The sequence below is a fragment of the Etheostoma cragini genome, chromosome 10, assembly GCF_013103735.1.
Source record: "Etheostoma cragini isolate CJK2018 chromosome 10, CSU_Ecrag_1.0, whole genome shotgun sequence".
In the NCBI taxonomy this organism is placed as follows: Eukaryota; Metazoa; Chordata; class Actinopteri; order Perciformes; family Percidae; genus Etheostoma; species Etheostoma cragini.
The window spans coordinates 17,300,060-17,321,415 of record NC_048416.1 but is presented as its reverse complement, the minus strand read 5'-3'; positions in this window follow the sequence as shown (position 1 = coordinate 17,321,415).

The following is a 21,356-nucleotide window of genomic DNA, read 5'->3' as shown; positions in this document are numbered from 1 at the left end:
GATGTGGGCAACATGTCCGAAAGTTGTAAGTCTTTTGGTAGCTGTGCCAAGAGAAATGTCAAACATTCCCAATCAGCAGAGACTGCGTGCGTAGGTATGTGTTAGGAGATAGACCCAGGCTAATTACTGCTAACTAACATGCTAGTTAAAATTAGTAATTAAACCTAAACAGCTGATGGAAGTCCAAACTGTCTGGGTTCTTCTCCTGGCAATACGGTGATTTTTCAACTATGCAACGACAAGTTGCGTGGTAATGACGCAATTGTTAGCGTATTTTTAGAAAAACGTCTGCTACCACGCCATAACTTAAGGTGCAAGGTAATGGAGCCTTTTTATACATTGTTATGTTTCTTTAGAACTAAACAATGGACAAATGGAGTCTTGAAACGCTTCGGATGTAAAGTAAAGTGGCGCCAAAATGAATGGCAGTCAATGGGATGCTAACTAACTGATGGCTTCGTAGCATTAAAATGGGGCCATGGGGGCCATGGGAGCTACCCTCAGAGAGGAGAGGCTTACCCCCTTGGTCACATGACGGAAGTAAACCCAGAAGCTTAGACACATTTTCGGGCGGATGCGCCACTGAGCAACTCTCACAAGAATGAACGTTGCGTCCAGATCTTAAAATACATCCATGATCTGGGAATGGAGCGTATCGCCGCCTAAGACAATTGCGATAGGTTTAAAGACACACAAACAACCCAAAGTTTTCGTCTTTCATCCTGGAATACATGTGTTAGAGCAAGACTCCACAGCACTGTGGAAACAGGTCTGGCAATGTGAGACTTAGGACTGGCTAGACTCTCATTGTGGACTCTCCCATCAGTCTTATTCTGGAGCGCCCAAGAGAAGTCCGACACCTAATGGTAGTGCTGAGAAATATATTGATATTTTATCAATCTCGTGACATGAGGCTTGATATTGTCTTAGATTTTGGTTATTGTATAATATGGCATAATTGTTGTCTTTACCTGGTTGTAAAGGCTGCATTACAGTAACGTTATGTCATTTTCTGAAGTTGGCAGACTGTTCTATTATTTGCCTTTACCCACTTAGTCATTAACTCCACATTAGGGATTAATCCCGGGAAAAGGGATTCCTGAGAAATCTGATTAAGACTGTGGCATCTATTGTTGTCATACGGTGACGTTAATGTTAACGGTGCTGTAACGTAGCTAAATAAAGGCTTGCTAAATTATTACGCAGCAATAGTCTACATCCGAGGAGAGCTACCGTCTGTCTTTTTGCAGTGCACAGTTGTATATTTCTGTGGGTCGTTTTCTTTTATTCAAATGAACTTGTATGTGTTTAAAAGAGAAATATGCCTGCCCTGCCTTAATAATAAAGAAATATTTTGGTTAACTTTGAGTGAATATTCCCGTTTGCAGCCGCATACAAATCTCAACAGCTGCAGAACGGATTTTGTTTAATAGAATGGTTTAGGAATCATTCAGTGATTTACTTTAGCACATTTCATTAGTTTGTATAATGGAGTTCTGTAAAATATTGGTTTGAAATGTGTTGCCTAGATTTTCAGAAGACAAGTCACAGACGATCCACCTGGCATTTCATAATTAGTGCTGCAGCATCTGTCACGCACGCAGCTTACCTGATCACGCAGCAGACTTGATCATTGCAAACAGTGTTGATGGAAGTAAACTGTGTTCTTTAGCCCAAATAATATAAAAAAGTGTCAGTTTGGGATTTGGGAACGCATATTTGAATGATATTGAAACCTTACTTGGGTTAAAAAAATATATAAAAACAGCTATTTCCCGGGATTCGGTTTCATCTAATTATCACGAAAATATGAAACCCTAGTCCACTCTATCAATGATTATTAATCAAAAATCATATTATGTAAATAATTTGTAAAAGCACCATTAGTCAACTCTACAATATTGTTGTGGTATTTGTCAAAAATATCGTTATATTTGATTTGCTCCACATCGCCCAGCCCTACCTATTGGTAATATTTGGTATACCCCTTTTGTCTGGTGTTTTTTAGTTTGATATCAAACCGGTTTGAACATTTGGACAGATCTTCTTGCATCCACAATTGGGAAGCAACACATGACTTGTTTTGTGGCCTTCACGGCCGCCATCAGACAACACCGTTAGCTGGTAGGGTAAGCCCCTGCTCCACTCTCCATCTGCTTGGCAGGCTGTCCCCAAGTCATTAGGCCCCTGCCTGGGTACCCAGCTGGGGGGGAGTGGAGTAGGAGGAAACAGGGCCGGCCCCTAGTATGCCTGGCACCGGCTATCCAGAGGGGGGCATCTGGCAAGACAGCACCCCAGGTCAGGCTATCTGAGGAAGGAGCACGTTGGCGGGCGCTTCATGGATGGCTCACTGTCTGTTCCTGGCAGCTTGTCATTTATCACTGCTGAGCAGCGATTTCAGGTGGGAACGTGATTAATTTCACTTTACCATTCTCAGAAATAAGCCCTATAAATCATCCTAAGCTCGGCTAGTGTGCAGGTTTTTTGTTGTCGGCCGATCCGACGAATCTTTACGTGGTCCCGCAGTGCCGCTCAGGCCTTGTCTCTGAGGTTGCAGCAAAATAGGGTCCGTGTCAAATAGACAGCTCAGTGATGAGAAGTGTCCGCTTGAAGACGGACATTAGGAAAAGGGAGGCAGACGCACATGCACACGCGTACGTTCATGTGGCTCACATAAATTCACAAGACGTATTAAGGATGCGAGACATAAGACGTGGACATGCCATCAGCAAATATTAACACCTCTGTCAATCTAATCTTCACACATCTGACCATCTGTCCTTTCTAAGTGAATGACAGGAGGACAAAGAGGCTAAGACATGATCAAATGGAACATGCTGATGATGTGAACCTGTCAGTGGAGTCTGTGGATGTAGGGGTTTGTAGTTTATTACCAGAGCCACAGAACACATCCCATCTAATATGTCAGATGGAATAAGGGACACTCCGGTGATAGGTGGCAGACTGCCAGCATGGCAGACAGGCACCCTCTTATGAAAGGCTTTTCTATTAATTTTACAGATGTGCTGCTGTGAGTGATTTAACTGGTTTTTAACAAGACCGCCTCCCCCTTTCAACCCGTGGCTCACTTGCTCTCTCTCTTTGTAAAGGTTGAGGTGGACGGAGGGTTCAGAACACACATTCCAAAAAAGTACAACTGGAGAAGTATACAGTATTTTACTGAAAATTAAGACCAGATGTGTGTGGTTAGATTCACCATAGGAAGTGGCTAGACTTTTTTTTTTCTCTTATTTATAGTTTAGTTAAAAAATTGCACATTTCTCCCCTTTAAAGATGTACACAGTATATTTTGTCTAGCATGTAAACTTTTGTCCTAGGTGGGGTTGTGCTCTGTTAAAGTGACTCACCCTGCCGCTGTTTCAGTTTGCGCCTGCGTCGGTCTCTCCTGCCGCCGCTCCGCTACTCTACATCCGCTCTCGTTCATCGTCACCAGGCCAGTGCCTGGCTCACTTTGTTGTAGTACAGGTTTTAAAAGGTGTATTTACAAAGTGGAAAAATGGGAATAGTCTTTTGGCGTCTTTGTCTTTAATAGTGTTGTTTGTGTGGTTTACGGTGTGTTGCTTCTTTTTGAATCAATCTCCTGAATCAATCTCATCTGTCCCACCTGCCGTGGGGCTGGGTTAAATCAGCTTCACACAAACGCACCCCCCCCTTTGTCATATGTCATATCAGTTGTGACCCTCATCAAAACTAACCACATCTACTAACATCCTGAAAGACCTACTGATATCATAACAACGTATCATGGAGCCCATTAACCCCTTGAATTAACATGGGATCTATGTCTGGATATCCTCTCTGTAAGCATGTCAATCACAGGTGTAATCACGGTCAGAATAAAACAGAACCACATCTGGAGGTGGTCTGCTTCACATCTTAGTCCGACCTCAGCCGGGTGCATATGCGATCTGTACAGCGCAACCACTTTGTTTGGAAAAAAAAAAAAAAAAGAATCTGCCAAGAAAATCCTTTTTTTACATTTTGTAAAATGTACATTTAGAAAAAGCTCACAACTGCACAGGGTTCAGACACCAGCTTGTCCGATCATGTCCTTGACTCTTTACTAGCGACTCTTCGGCCGATAAGCCGAGATTAAGAAAAGTACGCGCTTGTTACGCTATCCTGACGCCGCTTTCAGGCAGGTAAAACAGTGAGTGTTGCCAGCCGCCATAGTTGTAGCTGGCAAGTGAAGTGGCCATTTCAATTTGGGAAAACAAGGCACATTTCTGTATTTATTTTTTCTAATGGATTGCACACTATTGTTTAAAAAGTACATTTTAAGTCACTTGGGGTACATAACTGACAGGGTACAATATTACACCTCTCTGCTGTACTTTACTTCTTAGAGTGTATTTTTATAAGTCAACAGTTGACGTCTACATGTCTGTGGAAATGACTCCTCCTCCCGTGAGATCTTTCCCCCCTCCGTTAACCCCCTGGTACCGATCTTTTTTAATTAAGTAATGACTTTGAATGAATCTCAGATCATGTGCGAGAGAATGTACTTATCCTTATAAGTATCTAAGGCTTGATGGATTAACTCAGGAGGAAGCGGGCCATGTGTCCTGCACGTTAACAGTCCCTCTGCTGTCAGGGAGGGGTGTGATGGAGCATTATATGTAGGACGAGCTCCATCGGAAGCCGTCTGTGATGGCATTAAGAAATGATTGGCGGTGACGGAAAAGGCGGGATGTATACAGTAGGGCTGCACGATTAATCGTTATAAACTCACAATCTCGATTCACCCTGTTCACGATTCAATTTTTAAATATAATAAAAAGAAATATTTTTATGACTTTGATTCTCATTAATTTACGAGCCGACTGCATCACAAACTCTACTTTCTTCTGTAAGACTGTATAAAATAGGTTTTAAAGCGCTCCCAAGCGCTGCAGTGCTCTCCCTTTTTTTTAACTGAAGCCTCTGTGTTTACAGGCTTGTCGTTATGCACAATGTGCTACGGGTGTCAAAAAAATCAGTTTGGTACTGCCATTTAGTTTTAGTTTTGTCATGGTCAAAATAATTGTGGCAGAGAATCGTGATATCAACACGAAGCAAAAACTTGCGATTTGTATTTTTTCCCTGAATGGTGCAGGCCTAGTACACTGCACTGGTACCTGCAGTTACAATGACTTCATGTCCACATCTAATTCCAAAAAAGAAAAGTCAGTTCATTTTGAAATCAATATTCACCCTAACAATACCCCTCTGGACTCCCTGGTGAGCTTAACAAATGCCACACAATCAGTCCTCTGCAGCCTTTGGCAATGCCAACAACATTTACTCCTGCACTAAACCTAGCAAGGCCAATCGATTGGCCTACACTGTGGTCAGGGCCTCCGTCAAAACGAAACACAGATCCTGTTTCCCTTTTTCCAAAAAAAAAAAAAAAAGGGGAAAAAAAAACATGAAAAAGAAATCACATTTACAGCACAGAGAAAAGAAAGGGTAAAGGAGCCGGTGGAAATGATGAGAGTGAAATAAAGGATTCTTTTGCTTCACAAAAGATCTGAGTGTTTCCATTTCCCGATCTCCAGCTTTTCTATCTCTTTGGCGTGCTATGGTGCAGAAGCCAGATTGCATGACTAAATAGTCGTGTAGAGCTTACTCTATTTGATATTTATATTCCCATTGAAGTGTTCTTGTTCCTGAAGTTTTAATTGGGTGCTAATAAATAAATCATCCAGTCTCTTCCTCAACAGATGTGCAAGTGAGCGTTATGCTGCATAATATCTGTCTGCTATGCAGGTGTGTGTGTGTGTGCGTGTGCTTGCCTCATGTCACTGGTGCATGGGATGAGATGTACCGGCCAGGCCCCCTTAATCTGGTGCGCTGTGGCTCCGTGAAAGACGACGTAACAGAGGGATGTGACAGAACCTGGAAATGGATTTCTGTTTGCTGTGACCTGTTTTATGTGCGAGAGATGGGTTACACATCTGTGCAGGTTTTATTTGTGATATACAGTAGGTCTTAGGCATGCTATCTAACTTTGACCCACTATTGACATAGTTTGCATTAAACTGGGCCTTTCAATGAATTAGTCACAAACAATACATTTTAAGGGACTCGATAATGTTGAGCTGTGTCTTTTAGGAGCATGAGAACTGGCCTGCCGAAAAAAAAGCCACACTGTAATATTACCATTGGGCCACTTTTGAAAGGCACAGTGTAACATCTATCCAGTCTGTTATATCCTGTAAATAAAAAGCTTTTACTGGAAAGCGGAGCAAATCCATAGCTGATCCAGGCGTAATTGAAAATAAAGCCTCCTACAGCTCTGTCTGCAACGACAGATAAAATCAGAATGCTTATTGCAGTCAGAAATAACAAATGCATATTTTCTTCTAATAACTTTTGAGAGACTATTGTTTTCAGCAATGTGTGAAAGCAGAGTTAGCCTACCTCTAGAATAGGCACATCTTTTTTGAAGTGCATCTTAATAAGAAACAACCAAACAGACCCATGGCAAATGCACATTAAAAGAGTTATGGGTTGCTGTAATCATTCCTCCTCTCCATGTTGTCCATGGAAGAGAGACATTTGTAGAGGGACTGCACTGTCCTCTAAAAACAGTCCTGTTTCAGTGCAAAAATGCAATCTCCAGAGCAATCTGATGTCAGGCCGCTATTTTCTAATGTTAAAGTCAGTTTGGCGCTAAATTCCTCCGTGCTTCCTTTGCTGAGCTGAGGCAAAAGGATACTTCCTGGTGAATTGGTTTGTTGCTGGACCAAACGCTGGCAGGAAACCTACACACTACTGCCAGGATGAATATACCCACTTGATTTGTTCATCTCAGACAGTTAAAGCTGCTCTTTCTGTTTTATTTAGGCTTTAAAATGTACAATGGCTCAGCAACATAACATCCCGGCTAGAGTTAATCTCACTAAGGCTGCAAGGTCATCAAAATACAAAGAGAACCCATTGTGTCTTGTCTCCCACAATTCCACTTGATACAGTCCCGGGGTCTCATTTGTAGATGTGGCGTATGCACAAAACGGGGCTGAAAATGTGCGTACACCACTTCCCACACAATGATTGTGAGTTGTAAAAAACATACTTGACTGGAGACTGTGCGGTCCTCCACGCAAACTCCGACCCATGCATACGCACATTTCGGAGACAATGGGAATTGGTGGCGCAGATGGTCTGGAGGTGAACTGCACAAAGTAAATGTGAGAATAAACGAGATGTAGTATTGATCCCTCACACACGTTTTTTTCTTTCCATATCATCCACGTTGTCAGGAAGATTAAATCTAGCAGTGTTATTTGCACTTGTACTGAGTGATAATTGTTCCATCAACACCTTGAAAAATCCAACTCAAATTTGAAATCAAAATTCGCTCTTTATATTATTATATCAGCGCTGACTCACCGTCACATTGTCTGAAACAGACCGCAGGAAGACGAGATGGCCCGACTCCATGATGGCATCCAATACCCGGGCATAAGATAACGGCAGAAAACCGTGTAAATAACTAAATGTCTGTTCATACATCATCCAATGTCAAAGTCTGAAAATACAGCCGTTAAGCTCTCGCGCAGTCGTTACACTCAACGTCCTCGCTATCAGTCCGAACTTTAATCCTGTTGGTGACACGACCTGCATGATGAAAAGCGTGTTTGCCTTTTACACTTTTGTCTTCAAATTTTTTCTTGAGTGGGATATAGTTAATGCTGTGCTTTTGGCAAGGTGTTAACAATCAGAAATAGTTGTAAAAAAAATACTGTGCATTCCTAGATCTTGCTAGATAAATTTACTATCTTATCGGTAGTAATGACATGTCACTGTCACTAGATGGAGGGAAACCTTTGACGTTCACTCTGTGCTATTGACTGACGGTAAAAAAAAAAAGTCGTTGTATGCACTGCTGCGTTGCTAAATGATAGCAACTCACCGGGAGACTCTCGGCAATTCCTCATTTGCCCTCTCTCGTCTGGCAGGTTCGAAATTATACGTCTGCTGGCCTTTCCACCTCTTCCTCATCCTAGTCAGTCACCATAGTTCTAGTACTAGACTGAGGCTACTCTCCCCAACGTGACGTCATCACCGAACTGAGTTGAAAAAAAAAAAAATGCGAATGACAAAAAACTGACATATAACACTATTTGGAGACATTTAAAAAAAATGATATACATGTCTTGAATGCTTTCTGTACCCAATAATCAAATGTGGTAGATAACATAAGTCAACACAACCTTTAACATATACAAAAATGGGCGTGTACAGGGCGGGATTAGAGGCGCATTCATCTATGCACACTTGTGAGTAATCTGTGATTTTAAAAAGGGAAAATTTCTTACAAATGTGCGTGCACACGGTTTTATAAATCAGAAGTTTTTTGGTGTACGCCGTTTTTGGCTTTTGGGCGTATGTGCACTTTTGGTAAGGATCCTACGCAGAGTTCACGCAGTAAATGAGACCCCAGATTGGCTAGCACCTGCTGAAGCAAGGGGGAATTCATGCAGTTTATGAGTGCACCATCCTCATCTAGACTGTCAGACAAAAAACATTGGAAATCAGAAAGACAGCTGAATGAAATGCTGAAGAAATAGCATTTTATTTACAGAAGCTAGTGGGACAGAGGCTAGTCCGGACGTTATGTGGCAATTTTGTACATCGGTCCACCACGTTGGTCCACACTGAAACATCTCAACAGACTTATTCAAGTGATAGTCATTATGTTGTCCAGACATTTCTGTTCCCCACAGGATAAATCCTACCGGCTTTGATAGTCTTTGAAAGAGTTTTTCCCTAGCAGCACGATGAGGTTTACCTTTCTGAATTTGGAACTGTTGGATGGATTGAAATATAGTACACATGGTACACAAAAAGTGAATCCAAAGGACTTTGGTGCTATCCTGACCTTTCCGCTTATGCAACTAGCAGGTCAAAGTTTTCTCTTGTGCTGTGAAATTTCTCTCTACTGGATTTATTGGAATCAGACTGGGTACAGACATTCATGGTTCCCAGAGGATGAATCTTTGATTCTAGTATTACCAACATTTTTTTGCCTGACACAAGAACATGGTAAACACTAAACCTGTTTAACACCAGAATGCACTCTCTAAGCACCACTGTGTCTACTGGAAGTACAGCTGCTAGCACGACTGTAGACTCTTCGTCTTCTTCTAGTACTACGCATCTTTGATGTGGAACTATGCAACCTGGGAACACAATTTGCACAGTCTCTTCACCAAATACAGCTTGCAGTGTGATTAACCAGACATTTCCCTTTTCTGACATGGATTAAAAATATGGAAATGACTGACACTTCAACAAAGTTTGGGAAAGTAATTAATTTTGAGGGAATTAACTTCTCCAACTTATATTACGCTGTTGCAGTAAAACACAATGAACAATCTAATGAGACTGTTCTTGTCTTCTGGCAAACTTATAGTAACACAGTGAAGTCTCTTCATGGATAATTGAGCAGTACAGTGTGTGTGTGTGTGTGTGTGTGTGTGTGTGTGTGTGTGTGTGTGTGAGCAAGTGCTTGTTTTGTGAATGCTGTGCACTGTAAAAGCTACAAGTATTTATCATGTATGACCCTTCCGTGTGTGCCAATTGGCTTGCATGCTAATATTTTCGTTTGAGCCATCATGGACAGTTGCGTTCCTATCATATGCCTTCTTTTGAATTCACAGAACTTTTTATTCGTGTGAAATCGCATGTGTGTAGGTGGAATTGTAAAATGCAAGAATTGTGGTATGAAGGCTTCTTGCCAACCAGAATCCAGGCGGGCTGAGGGCGTTGTATTAAAATGCATGCAAACATATTGTTTACTTCACCCTGCCTCTCCCCTGACTTCCCACATCCAAACACCTGGAACCTGGAATGAAATGGCCTGGTCATGAGAGTGGGCAGCAGTCATCGGAAGATAGAAACCGTTGATGTTGTCAAAAGCCAAATGCTGCCAAAAGCTTGTAATGCAGGATGGCTACCAGCTGAGAATGCCGGCCGTCTGTCTAATTAACATTGATTAATAAAATAACACTGGTGCAGCTGTACGGCATGTTTGCTTCATCAGATATGTCCACACTGTTGGAAAGAAGAAACGCTTCATTGTGAATGCTAGGTGGCAATTTGATAAGCGCACACGGCATTTTTGTTTTCACGCTCCAAGATGTGGGCCTAGTTTTTCAAGGTTATTTTTTTTGTATGAAGAGAACTTCAACACATTGACGTAAAACGATAGGAATCACAATTCCCTTACATTGTAGAAACACCTGCACAGCTTACAGTTTTGCAGTACACTGACATGAATAACCACCTAAACACTGAGAGAAAATAACACCGCAAGATGGTGGAGCATCCACACACTGGAACTCAACTGCACGCATTAAAGTTTCATTCGAATTGCAAGCATGGAAACGGCACCAAGTCAGTGCTGCTGCCAGGCAAGGCCCAGCCTTAAAAATAAGAGGAGAGACGCAGGGGTCTAGGCAGAAGCTGTGTACAACAGAGAGGGTGATCAAGTCTTTGTTTCTCAAAAGCGTCTTGCTGTGTATTATAAACTAGCACTCAAATTATAAGAGAATATTTTAACAAGGAAGGAAAGCCTTTATTCTAGTGGTTAAATCTCTAAAAAAAAAAACATTTTTCGACCACTGTAGGTCTTCGTCAGGGCTTTTGACAACTTGATTACTTGCATGTTAGCCAGGGGACCAAGATAACCACAGGGCTTGGGTTTCAGGGGTTTTGTTTTGATCTAGGCTTGCTTTATGGGTTGAGTTTTTGTTTTCAATTGATTCAGTTCTTTTTGTGAAGGGTGGGTTGCCATAACAGGAGGCACGCATAGATTGTTGGTTTCATTCAGCCGGCCTTAGCTCCATCCACACCCCACCTCTTTGCAAGTTTTGGGATTAAATGATGTCAGGCAAGACCAAGGTGGTGACCAGGAGCTGCCCAATTTGAGCTTGATTTTGGCTCTCTGGAAATGTATTGGTGACGTACCGGAGACTACGTCCATATTTTATACGTTCCCATGTTTCTCTTAAGTGTACACATGGCTACTCTGAGAGAAAGTCGTAGGGATACATACAAATAGAGCAAACAGAATGGAAGTTATCCATCTCTCTCTGTCCAGAGCATCCTACCCCATCGCAGGCAGCCCGTGCTGTACCTGCTTATTCATTTAAAATAATTTTCTACACCTCCAGGGGGAGATAAATGACAGGTGCAGAGACAGGGCAGCGGTGAACCTGTAAAAACTATTACAGAGGCCCCTTCCTAACCCCTATTGGCCTGATATTATCCTCACACTGCAGCGGTAAAGCCAAACCATGAGAGAGTAAGGTGTTTTTCTCTTTACCTCTCTCTGCCTTCTAGGCTCTACTTCTGAATTAGACACACGCACACTCACACTCACACACACACACAAACACACAGAGGCAGGCAACTGTTCAGCCAAGTTGCATAAAGCCCCCACACTGCCCAAGGGCCCACCCACTGGCCCGCCCACCTATGTCAAAATGCCGCGGCAAATGTTGTAGAGGCCATGAAAGGATGGCATCAAAGTGGCATTATCCCTCCGGACAAAGAAAAGCAAGAATAAATACATAAATAACGACTGCATGACAGAACTGTGGGATCAGCCATCAGGTAAACTAGGCTAACTCCTGCTTTCTCTCTGAACATTTTAGTGTTGGAGAGGCTTTGCTTTTGGCAAAATAAAAAGCAACATTGGATAAAGTGATGGGACCTCCGACAGCTGCTTACCGAAAAAGCAGTTGTATAAGCTCAACTGTGACAGCCAATACCTTTCCCCGCATCAAATGTTGTTATTCACGGAATAAAAAGACAGTTATTTGTCACATAATTCAAGTGTGACAGAATTGTGTGAGCAAATTCTCTGTGGCCACACAGTGCCATTGTTCCCAAAGATGTGCTACTTTTTGTGTTTTCACTTCAGTTAAATAATGTCAGCGTTCCACAGGATTCCAAAGGCATAAGCAGAGGAGACGCTGGAGTGTCAGCCATTACAGTACTAACACCAAGTGCTGCTAGCCTCGGTTCAAGCATGGCAGAGTTCAGTGGTAGTACACATAATCGTTAACATGTGACATTGTGATTTGAAGAAATAGAAGTCAAATAGGGGAAGTCAAAATGGGGAAAAAGGTGCAAGAAAAACAGAAAAAGTGTGTGGGAATATTGGAAACAAGTAGGGCTGTCAAGTACATTCCCCCTGCGGTGATTTAGTGAGGCACAGATTAACGTTTAGCCGTCTTCCGTTAGCAACAGGTGCTGAGGTTAGCACAACAAGCGCATCGGCGTGCGAGTCAGTCACACTATGGCAAGCTAAAAGAACCGCCGGCGTGTTCCAGCGAGAGAGTTGTGTATAAGATCTCTCGCTGCCCCCTGCTGGCTCTTTGCCCTGTGTGTATGCGCATGTGTTCATGTCTTTATCTCAGGGCTGGGCAATATATAGATATATTATATTGATATTGTGATATGAGAATAGACAGCGTCTTTGATTTTGGATATTGTTATATTGTTTTATGTTACAGTAAAGTGTAGCGGTGGAAGATGTGGAGAAAATCCATTATCACAATATTTTTTACCAAATATCTCTATCAATACCCCACTGATATTGTAGTGTTGACTATTGGTGCCTTCAGAAAATATTTACACAATGATATTTTTGATAATCATCAGTAATGCGGATATAATGACTAAGTGGGTAAAAGCAAATAATAGAACAGCTACAGCCGTCTGGTAAATTCAGAAAATGACATCACTTAACTGTAATTCATCCTTTAAAACCAGGTAAAGACACCCCTTATGCCATATATTACAATATCCAAAATCGAAGATATCTAGTCTCATATCTCAATATCGATGTATCAATATATTGCCCTGCTCTAGTAAAGTGATGTACTTTTCTGAACTTACCAAACTGGTTTAGCTGCTCTATTATTTGCCTTTTCCCAACTTAGACATTACGTCCACATTACTGCTGATTATTTATCTAAAATCTAAGTGTAAAGATATTTAGTTAAAGCACCATTTGTCAACCCTAGAATTTCGCCGCAATTTTGTAGTTAGGAGATAGCTGAGTGATTTTCTCCCTATCACTCAGCCCTACTCTGTCTGATGCTTGTCTGATTGTTGGTCAGCTATGTTTCTATTGTACATTTTAGCTTAATAGTACTTTTTACCAAATGTATTGTAATTGTTATACTCTTATGTAATATGTATGTAATACTTCTTATAGAGTGACTCTTACCATCTGTTTAGGACTGCAGAGGAAAAATAGCATTTTGGCTAACTTTGGCATATTGAGAGAAATGTTCATTAATATGCACTGTCCCTGTGATAGATAGATAGATGGATAGATAGATAGATAAATAAACAAGGGCGGTGTGTCTACATAGCTCCAAAAACAATGTGAACACCGGTTGTGGCCGTTGTTTGTCCCGTGTGGTTGGCTTGTCAATAGCGCAGCATTGCAGCATAGCGCCTAACACAACAGCCCTAGAGCCAGGTTCTAAGGTCTGCAGCACAATTGATCTAATTCAATTTTGGAACAAAGTCTGAAGTCAAAGGCATCTGCTCATCATCACAACACATTTTGAAAACTTTAAAATCCAATAAATGGACTTCCCGTTGAATGGCTCTAATCGCATATTTTGTTCTTTACAGAATCATGGGTAGCCTCCCAGCAGAAGTTTGCTCAGGGCCCCTGGGAGCTTGACTTGGCACAACTCAGATTTGGCTGGTGGAAAGCATTTCACTCCCAAGCTGTGTTGTCAGAAAATCAAACCTAGAAGACCAACAGTAAGCGAGCATGCACATCACGATAAAGATCATTTTGGTAGTTTCTTGCACTACAAATTTTGCCTTTCAGCAGTTTTAAAAACGTCTTCCGTCTTGCTTCTACATTACCCCACAATGATGCCAGTTTGACATAAAATAAAAAAATCACGTAAAATGAATTTCATTCTGAAGTAAAACTAAACCAGTGGCTGCTTAGAAGGCAGGAAATGAATCCCATGGTATACATAGTGTGCTTTGGAAATGCAGCAAAGGATCATACTGGCTTGGTTAAAAGATGACCTTGATTGTAAGACCGCGTTTGCAACAAGAGTTTCATGTGAAGACTGTAGAAGATAAGAAACTCTATGAACTAAAAGTAGGCAGCTGTGCCTTATTTTCTAAATCTTTCAAATGTATGGGTAGAGGCTATTCCACAACTGTGGCAGTTGTCTTTGTTGCTCTTAATTGGAGTTGGAGATGTTTAGCTGAGATATATTTGGCGATACAGTTTCTTTCTCTTGAAAAGATTTCAGATAAGATACAAATTTCACCTTTTGTCTTGGTTCTACAAGTAGCTTTTATATTGTGAATTGCTATAAGCGTCCCTGGCTTTATTTTTCCTAAATGCCCTCACATACGTTTTGTTTTTGGAAGCTGTCACTTGAAAACCTTTAAGAAAAGAACATCTGTTTTTCTGACTGTAAGAGTCTTGGGGTGAGCCATCTTTGAACACAACATCCTGTGACATGTCCTTGGCCAATTGACCGATCACTCTCCCGGCAACACGTCTGCAGTGGAGGCCTGCGCGGAGGCTTGCTTTTCTTGATTCATCACACATTTATTTCTTCCGTTAAAGCTTCAATGTAACGTCAGTCAACAGAAAACTACTGCTGGGTAAACTGGGCTTAGTGGACCCTTTGGGTCCGTGGAACTCTAGCAGACAGAAATTGGCTTGCCTAGCAACATGAAAGCTACAATAAAACCAAGATACATCATCTTAAAGAAGCAGACTCACTCTGCCACAGAGGAGCCAACACCTGCTCCTTTATAAGAGAGTTACGGCCATAAATGTAAATGTTTTTCATTTGGACTTTATGAAATAGACAAAAACAAAGCGGCGCATTGTGAAGTGAAAGAAAAATGAAACATGGTTTTCAAATTGTTTTACAAATTAAAAACTGAAAAGTGTGGCGTGCAAAAGTATTAAGCACCCTTTACTTTGATACCCTTAAATAAAATCCAGTGCAACCAATTGCTTTCAGAAGTCCCTTAATTAGTAAATCCAGTCCACCTGTTTGTAATGTAATCTTATGTTAAATACAGCTGTTCTGTGAACATTAGTGAACAAATCATGAAGCCCAAGGAACATACCAGACAGGTCCGGTATAAAGTTTTGAAGCAGGGTTAGGTTAAGAAAAAATATCCCAAGCTTTGAACATCTCACAGAGCACTGTTCAATCCATCATCTGAAAATGGAAAGTGTGGCCCAACTTAAACCTGCCACGACATGGCCAGCACCCTCGGTCTGCAGCGAAAGTTGGTTCGACAAAGTATTGCACGCCACACTTCTTAGATTTTTATTTTTTTTTTAAAGTGAAAACCATGTGTCATTTTCCTTCCACTTCACGATTATCATGTAAAATCTCCAATAAAATACATTTAGGTTTGTGGTTGCAATGTGATAAAATGTGGAAAGTGGAAATATTTTTGCAAGCCTCTGTACTTATATCAGTCAAATGTATCTGCATGTCTTATAGTTATTTCAATAAGTATTGTTTGAATGAACGCCTTCTGAATGTGTCCGAAACTTCCGCATTGTGAATTCCACCCACGCCTCTACTATTGGATTTTTATCTTTGTACTTGTTGTCTTATTAGTTGTTTGAATAAGATTTTCCCTTCAGCATATAGTCATTACAAAAGTTCACGGCCTATATAAAAATCTAGGGATAAAAGCAAAGATTGAAAACATTGCAGATGAAATGCGGAAATCTGGACTTGGCTGCTCTCTCCCTACACTCTTGTGCTATTAGCATGGGAATTGTACGACCTGTGCATTGAGACTCCCACACATTCCTAATTCATCACATTGAAAAGAAAAAAGAGATAGTTCTCTCTCATTCCCCCCCGCCAATATTGCATCTTAGCTTTTTCTTCACGCTTCAAAACCAATGCTTCATGTCTATTTTTAGTCTGGCGTAAACAAGAGAGTCTTTATGTGTTGAGATGAGAACAACTGACCATAAATTGCACCAAAAATGAATAAACCATCCTCAATCTAATCTGTGACGTGTCATGGAACTACGTGTCAGTAGAACTCTCCGGGAGCCTAAAACACCCAAATCCCATTAAGCCTTTTGTAGAAGAAAGGCTGACATTTCGTGGTCTAATTAAAAATGTCCAGCAATGAATCAGTGAATGGTTACCAATAATTAACAACTGGCATAGGATGCTGCAACAGGGACAGATCCACAGAAAGTGGCTAGCCTCTGAGCTTTGTCCATTTTTCTTTGACAAGTGAAACTGTCATCTGGGAGGCTGAAATGATGGGGGAGGATACTTCTCTGATATATTATTAATATTTTTTCTATGGTTACTTTTTTCTTTGAACTTTAATTATTGAAATTGTAAAAAGTGTCATTGCATGATGTGCATAAATTAGATTAATGCAGCCGTTAAATGATCAGTTGTTGTGATCAGCCGTTTAACCACACTGCTCTATGGGGCCGTTGTGGCAGCTGTGTTTGTGGAACTGTTTATACAATCATGGAGTCCCTCTGTTTCCTGCTCATTTGCATTTCCTCCAAATGTCTCCAAGCAACAAAGTGAGGGAAGAGCTGTTGGGGCCTCAAAGATCTCGCCGACACCCCCAGGATGCTCCGTTCTCTCATGTCCATCGCGTTCCCAGTCTTTTCTCCCACTCTGCTGTCAAGGCACATCCTTAGAAACCACCCGGGTGTCACCAGACTTCTTCCTCCAAAGACACAAGGAGGGCAGACACTCTTTTAATCATCCTTTCTCGCCTCTACTGTTCTTCTCTGCGGTCAAAATAACAAAAGCTGTCACACAGACCCATGTCGTCTCCCAGTGATCATAACGGATAATCACCCTCCCCTCGGAGACTCCAGTCCAGCTCCATCTCTCCCACAAGAACTATTTCACTGTGAATCCCCAGCACTTGTGAAATGGCTCTGTCTCAGTAACAAGCTCTGAGTGGCAGTGATTCAGTCAGAGATATAGCCAAGTCAGGCCAACCTAAAGCACATCAACCTTCAACCCTTAGCCACCGTTCCTCAATAAAAAAAAACTACAAACGCGTTCTTTTCTCCCGAAGATTTCTAAATCAATGAGATAGGATGAGTGTCAGAAATTGTTCGGTGCAGTCCTTTCTCAAGTGGGACATCATCCTGTCCAGGAGGCTGATAAGTCTGACCAAAAGGGGGCAGTGTTGTTATTTTGAAAAAGGGGGCAGGACCGACGGCCTGTCTGGCTGCTGCAGTGCGTGAGGGAGTGAGCAATTGAATGAGTGAGTGAGTGAATGGGTGATTAAGTGAAGGGCGAGAGCAGATAACATGCTCACTGACTGACAGAGGGAAGCCACAGCGATCAGCATCCATCCCGCCTCATAGACCTCCAGACTGGGCCAGTGGTTGCTCCCCCGTCCTCCAGGGCACAGTCAGATGCCATATTATCAGCACGAACGATTGCCTCTCCGGGCAAATTATTTGATCTGATACAATACAAAGTGTTGCTCTCCGAACTTTCACACAACGTTCAAGCAGTTTACAGTTCCTGCTTTTTAAGGTAAAGTTAAAAACCTTGGATGATGTCAGAATTTATTTAGATGTGCTGGAAAATATCAAAAATAATTAAAAAATATATAGAATTTACTCTATACATGTGGTGCACATTTCAAATAAGACCGAGGATATTTATGAAGCACTGTAAACTATTCTGACTCGAAGTTTGTCACGATGAAGATATTAATAAGATTCAGATTAAACAACACTGGAGGGAATATACTGTTCACAGGGGAATATGAAATGAAAAGCAACAAATAGAGTGCTTGCTTTTTTAAAGGCAATTTATCAGACATCCATTCAACTCTTGGATTTCAATTTTAAGTATAAGACCAGCCTCAGGCTTATATTTAGGTATTCGGTGGTACTGCAGGTGTGCTAGACTATGGCTTATCTGCATTTAAATGGTGTGGAAAGCTAATTCTCTTTTTTTATCTTCATTGTCTGCAATAAAACAAGACACAGGAAGGTTAAAGGGTAATGTAAGAAAATGAAAAGTCTGCTTTTTTAAAACTTTAGAGTACAAATACAGCTAAAGTCAATACAGGAATGAGTTTCAATTGCAAACGACTAGATGTATTGCAGAATAGAAGAGTCTGTAAATATGAAACTCAATTTGTACAGTTTTGTGTCGAAGGGCTTTAGACCTCAAACTAAATCCTCCCCAGATCATGCAGAATCACCGAGGCGGTAGGAATCGCAGGCAACCTTTATGATGAATGAAGCTATTGCAATCCCTCGTCGCCTCCTCCTTTTCGCTTGTCTCTCATCTTAGCTGACGTACCTTGTACCTACAGGGCCAATCATAGTATAGAACACAGTGCAATCATCTTCCACTATTTCCTGTGCCTGCACTTTTGGTGTTAGGATCGTCATTTGTAAACCACAGAGAAAACTTCAGACGCCGTCCGGAGGCCTGCTATTTAAGATCAGTAAACACCAGCCTGATAACGCTGTTGCTTCCTACGAAATTCCGACTACCTCCGCCCTTTCTCCTTCATCTTTCTCTAGGTCTTCGGATGAGAACAGGAGTTTGGGAGAAAAAAAAAATGTTTCAAGCGAAATCTATAATCGAGATCCCTCATCCCACTCCCCCCTAGTGTGGCCAATTGGTATTCTGCAGGATCGTCCGGCCCCCTATGGTGTTCCCAATCTCCAACTAGGAAGGAAAGAATAGAGAGCTACTAAGCCCCGGGATGGAGAATGCCTAGCTGTGGATTAATGGGTAGAAGAACAAATGAAGTCCAAGAGAGGGTTTATTTCTATCAATATAAAGTAGCAGATTAGGCATAGAGATGGCTGCGTCTCTCTATTTTCATTTGTCAAACTGTTTGGCAACATTACTCAATCGACAGAATCAACATTGCATGGTGAAATTAGAATAGGATCAATGGACAGAGGGGGGGCACGGCATGTTCTGCATTGGAAAATACAGCCACAAGGTTCTTATTATCAGGTGTATGTAGTAGATGCACCGCGTGTTGTGTACTGGTGCATTGCATGAGGATAGACAAAAAAAGCTAGCTTAAAGGACACTTGATTTTCTTTGTTATACATTTGTTACAGCATTTCTTTATTATAGTTTTATGTTAGTTAAACAATGTTTTTCATTTGGATTGACCCGAAGATCTTTGGGGTATTAGTTTAGGGTTAGATTTACACCACATTACATAAGTTTCTATTTAGGTTAAATATATTTGGGTCAACATTAGTTTTTTTTTTTTTTTTACTCAACAGAATGTTTCTTCCTTTTTGTGGCACTATACAACAAATGCCTTGCCTACATCATCTTGGCAAACAGCAAGGCTGAGCAGTGAATGTACAATTCATGACTCAATGGTGTTATTTAACCAGACTTTTTTTTTTTCTTTTTTCTTTTTAAATACATTGTTCTCTGTTGAGAAAGTGCTAAGGGTTTTATTGGCTGACAATGTATCCAATTCAACCTTGGCTGGAATAAAGCCTGTATTCAGAGGAATATACAATAGCTAAAATAAAGACGTTTACGTAGAATTTTATTCCATCTTTGAGCTGCGGAAAGAGAACTTTTTTTATTTTTTTTATTTGAAGGCAAAAGGATTTGACAAAATATCCCCCTGCTTTCTCTTAGTTTCTTACATTCATAGCTGTTAGCCTTGAAAGTTTTTTTTTTTTTTTTTTTAACCTTTCAGGTGCTTTGAGAAGCTTCAACCTCTGTGCCCGTCTCAGACAACCTTGGTCGGTCCTGTAATTAATTTGGCCGGCAGCAATAACGGTGCCAATCAATAGCAATCCGTGGTATGTCATTGACAGGTTAGACACTGTAACGTTTGGCCGCGGCAGCTAGTCAAAGGAATCAAAGGGAGTCCAGCAGTTTTTATTCAGCACTTCAGAAGTGTTCACACGCTGGCGACTTCACCCCTGCTGACTTCTACAATAACATAGAAATAATACAATACAAATATAATTCATCGATCATCCACAAATAGGTTCTTTAATGCCGTATATGATGGCAAAATCACACCTGTGACCTACATCATTTCAAGCATTTACAGAGCCAGTTCCACTCTGAGCAGATGCTGCATTTCCTCATAACCTTGGGGGGGGGGGGGGGGGGGGGGGGAGTTTTAGCCAAATGCTGGATGAAAAGAAAGGAAGGGAAAGGTACATGGTCTCTTGTGGACATCGTTAACCACCACCAGACCGTTAACGATCAAGTCTCACGCTGTGATATCAAAAATCTCAGTGCCTTGTGAATAGATTGTGTTTAAACTTTGTTTGATTAATTCCATTTGCTTCATGCAAAGAACCCAAACCAGGAGGCCGCTCAGTTTAATAAGGTTGAGCTTTAAAGACATGCTCCTTCTGGTGCAGGACATGGTCTCCAGTTCATCCATGCTAAAAGCTCCACCTCTTTTCAAGCAAACTCTACAAAACAGCCTTTTGTCTTGATTTAAAAATTAATTTCAACTCAATGATTTTCCTACTGGTATGGAATTGAAATGTGTGTAATAATTGCATTGCCTGTTTTAGTATAGGCAACGTGTGTTGTGATCAGTAACTTGCTAGAGTCAAATATCTTTTGACTCTTTTTTTTTTTTTTTCGCCTATCTTTTGTCCCTTAGCCTCAAGTGATATACTAGCTTGCTGCTGTAGCTAAATTTGTTGTTGACAGTCGACAGCCTACAGACGCCCAAATGTCAAGTTACCTGCTTGATTTGTCTTTTTGCTCATAAAAGAAGATCTGAATGGACATCCTATCATAAAGCATTTAGACCTGTGGAGCCTCCAGTGACTTAGTGTGGCTCTGGCCAAAACATCAGGGCTCTGACTAAGACTGAAAAGCTCTGTGCCCAACAATAGTGAAGTACTGTAACTCCTCCACATGCTCCACATGCTCCCTGCTCAGTCCCTCCATAACGAAGCCATCAGACACATTTGCAAGGTTGGTTATGTCATGTTCCTTTTACAAAGCAATAACCTCCAGCAAGGGGACTCTAAGGGATTGGAATTTTAGTTCTCTTTGTCATTTGTATGTGTCGAGGTGCCCGCTGTGGCAAATTGCAATTCCACATCCCATAAGGTCAGCCCTGGCACTTCCTCCTTGTTTCACTTTCTTTGGGCAGAAAATGACACTCAATAAGGGCCGATTAACAGAATGTAAGAGGAGGGCCTTAATCCTTTCAGGAAGTTTAAGTCGCAATATTCAAATGACCACAAAGCATGGCACAGAGAAATGTGCATGGTTTCTTTTTTTAAGATAATTTTTTGGGCATTTTCTGCCTTTTTTTTTTTTTTT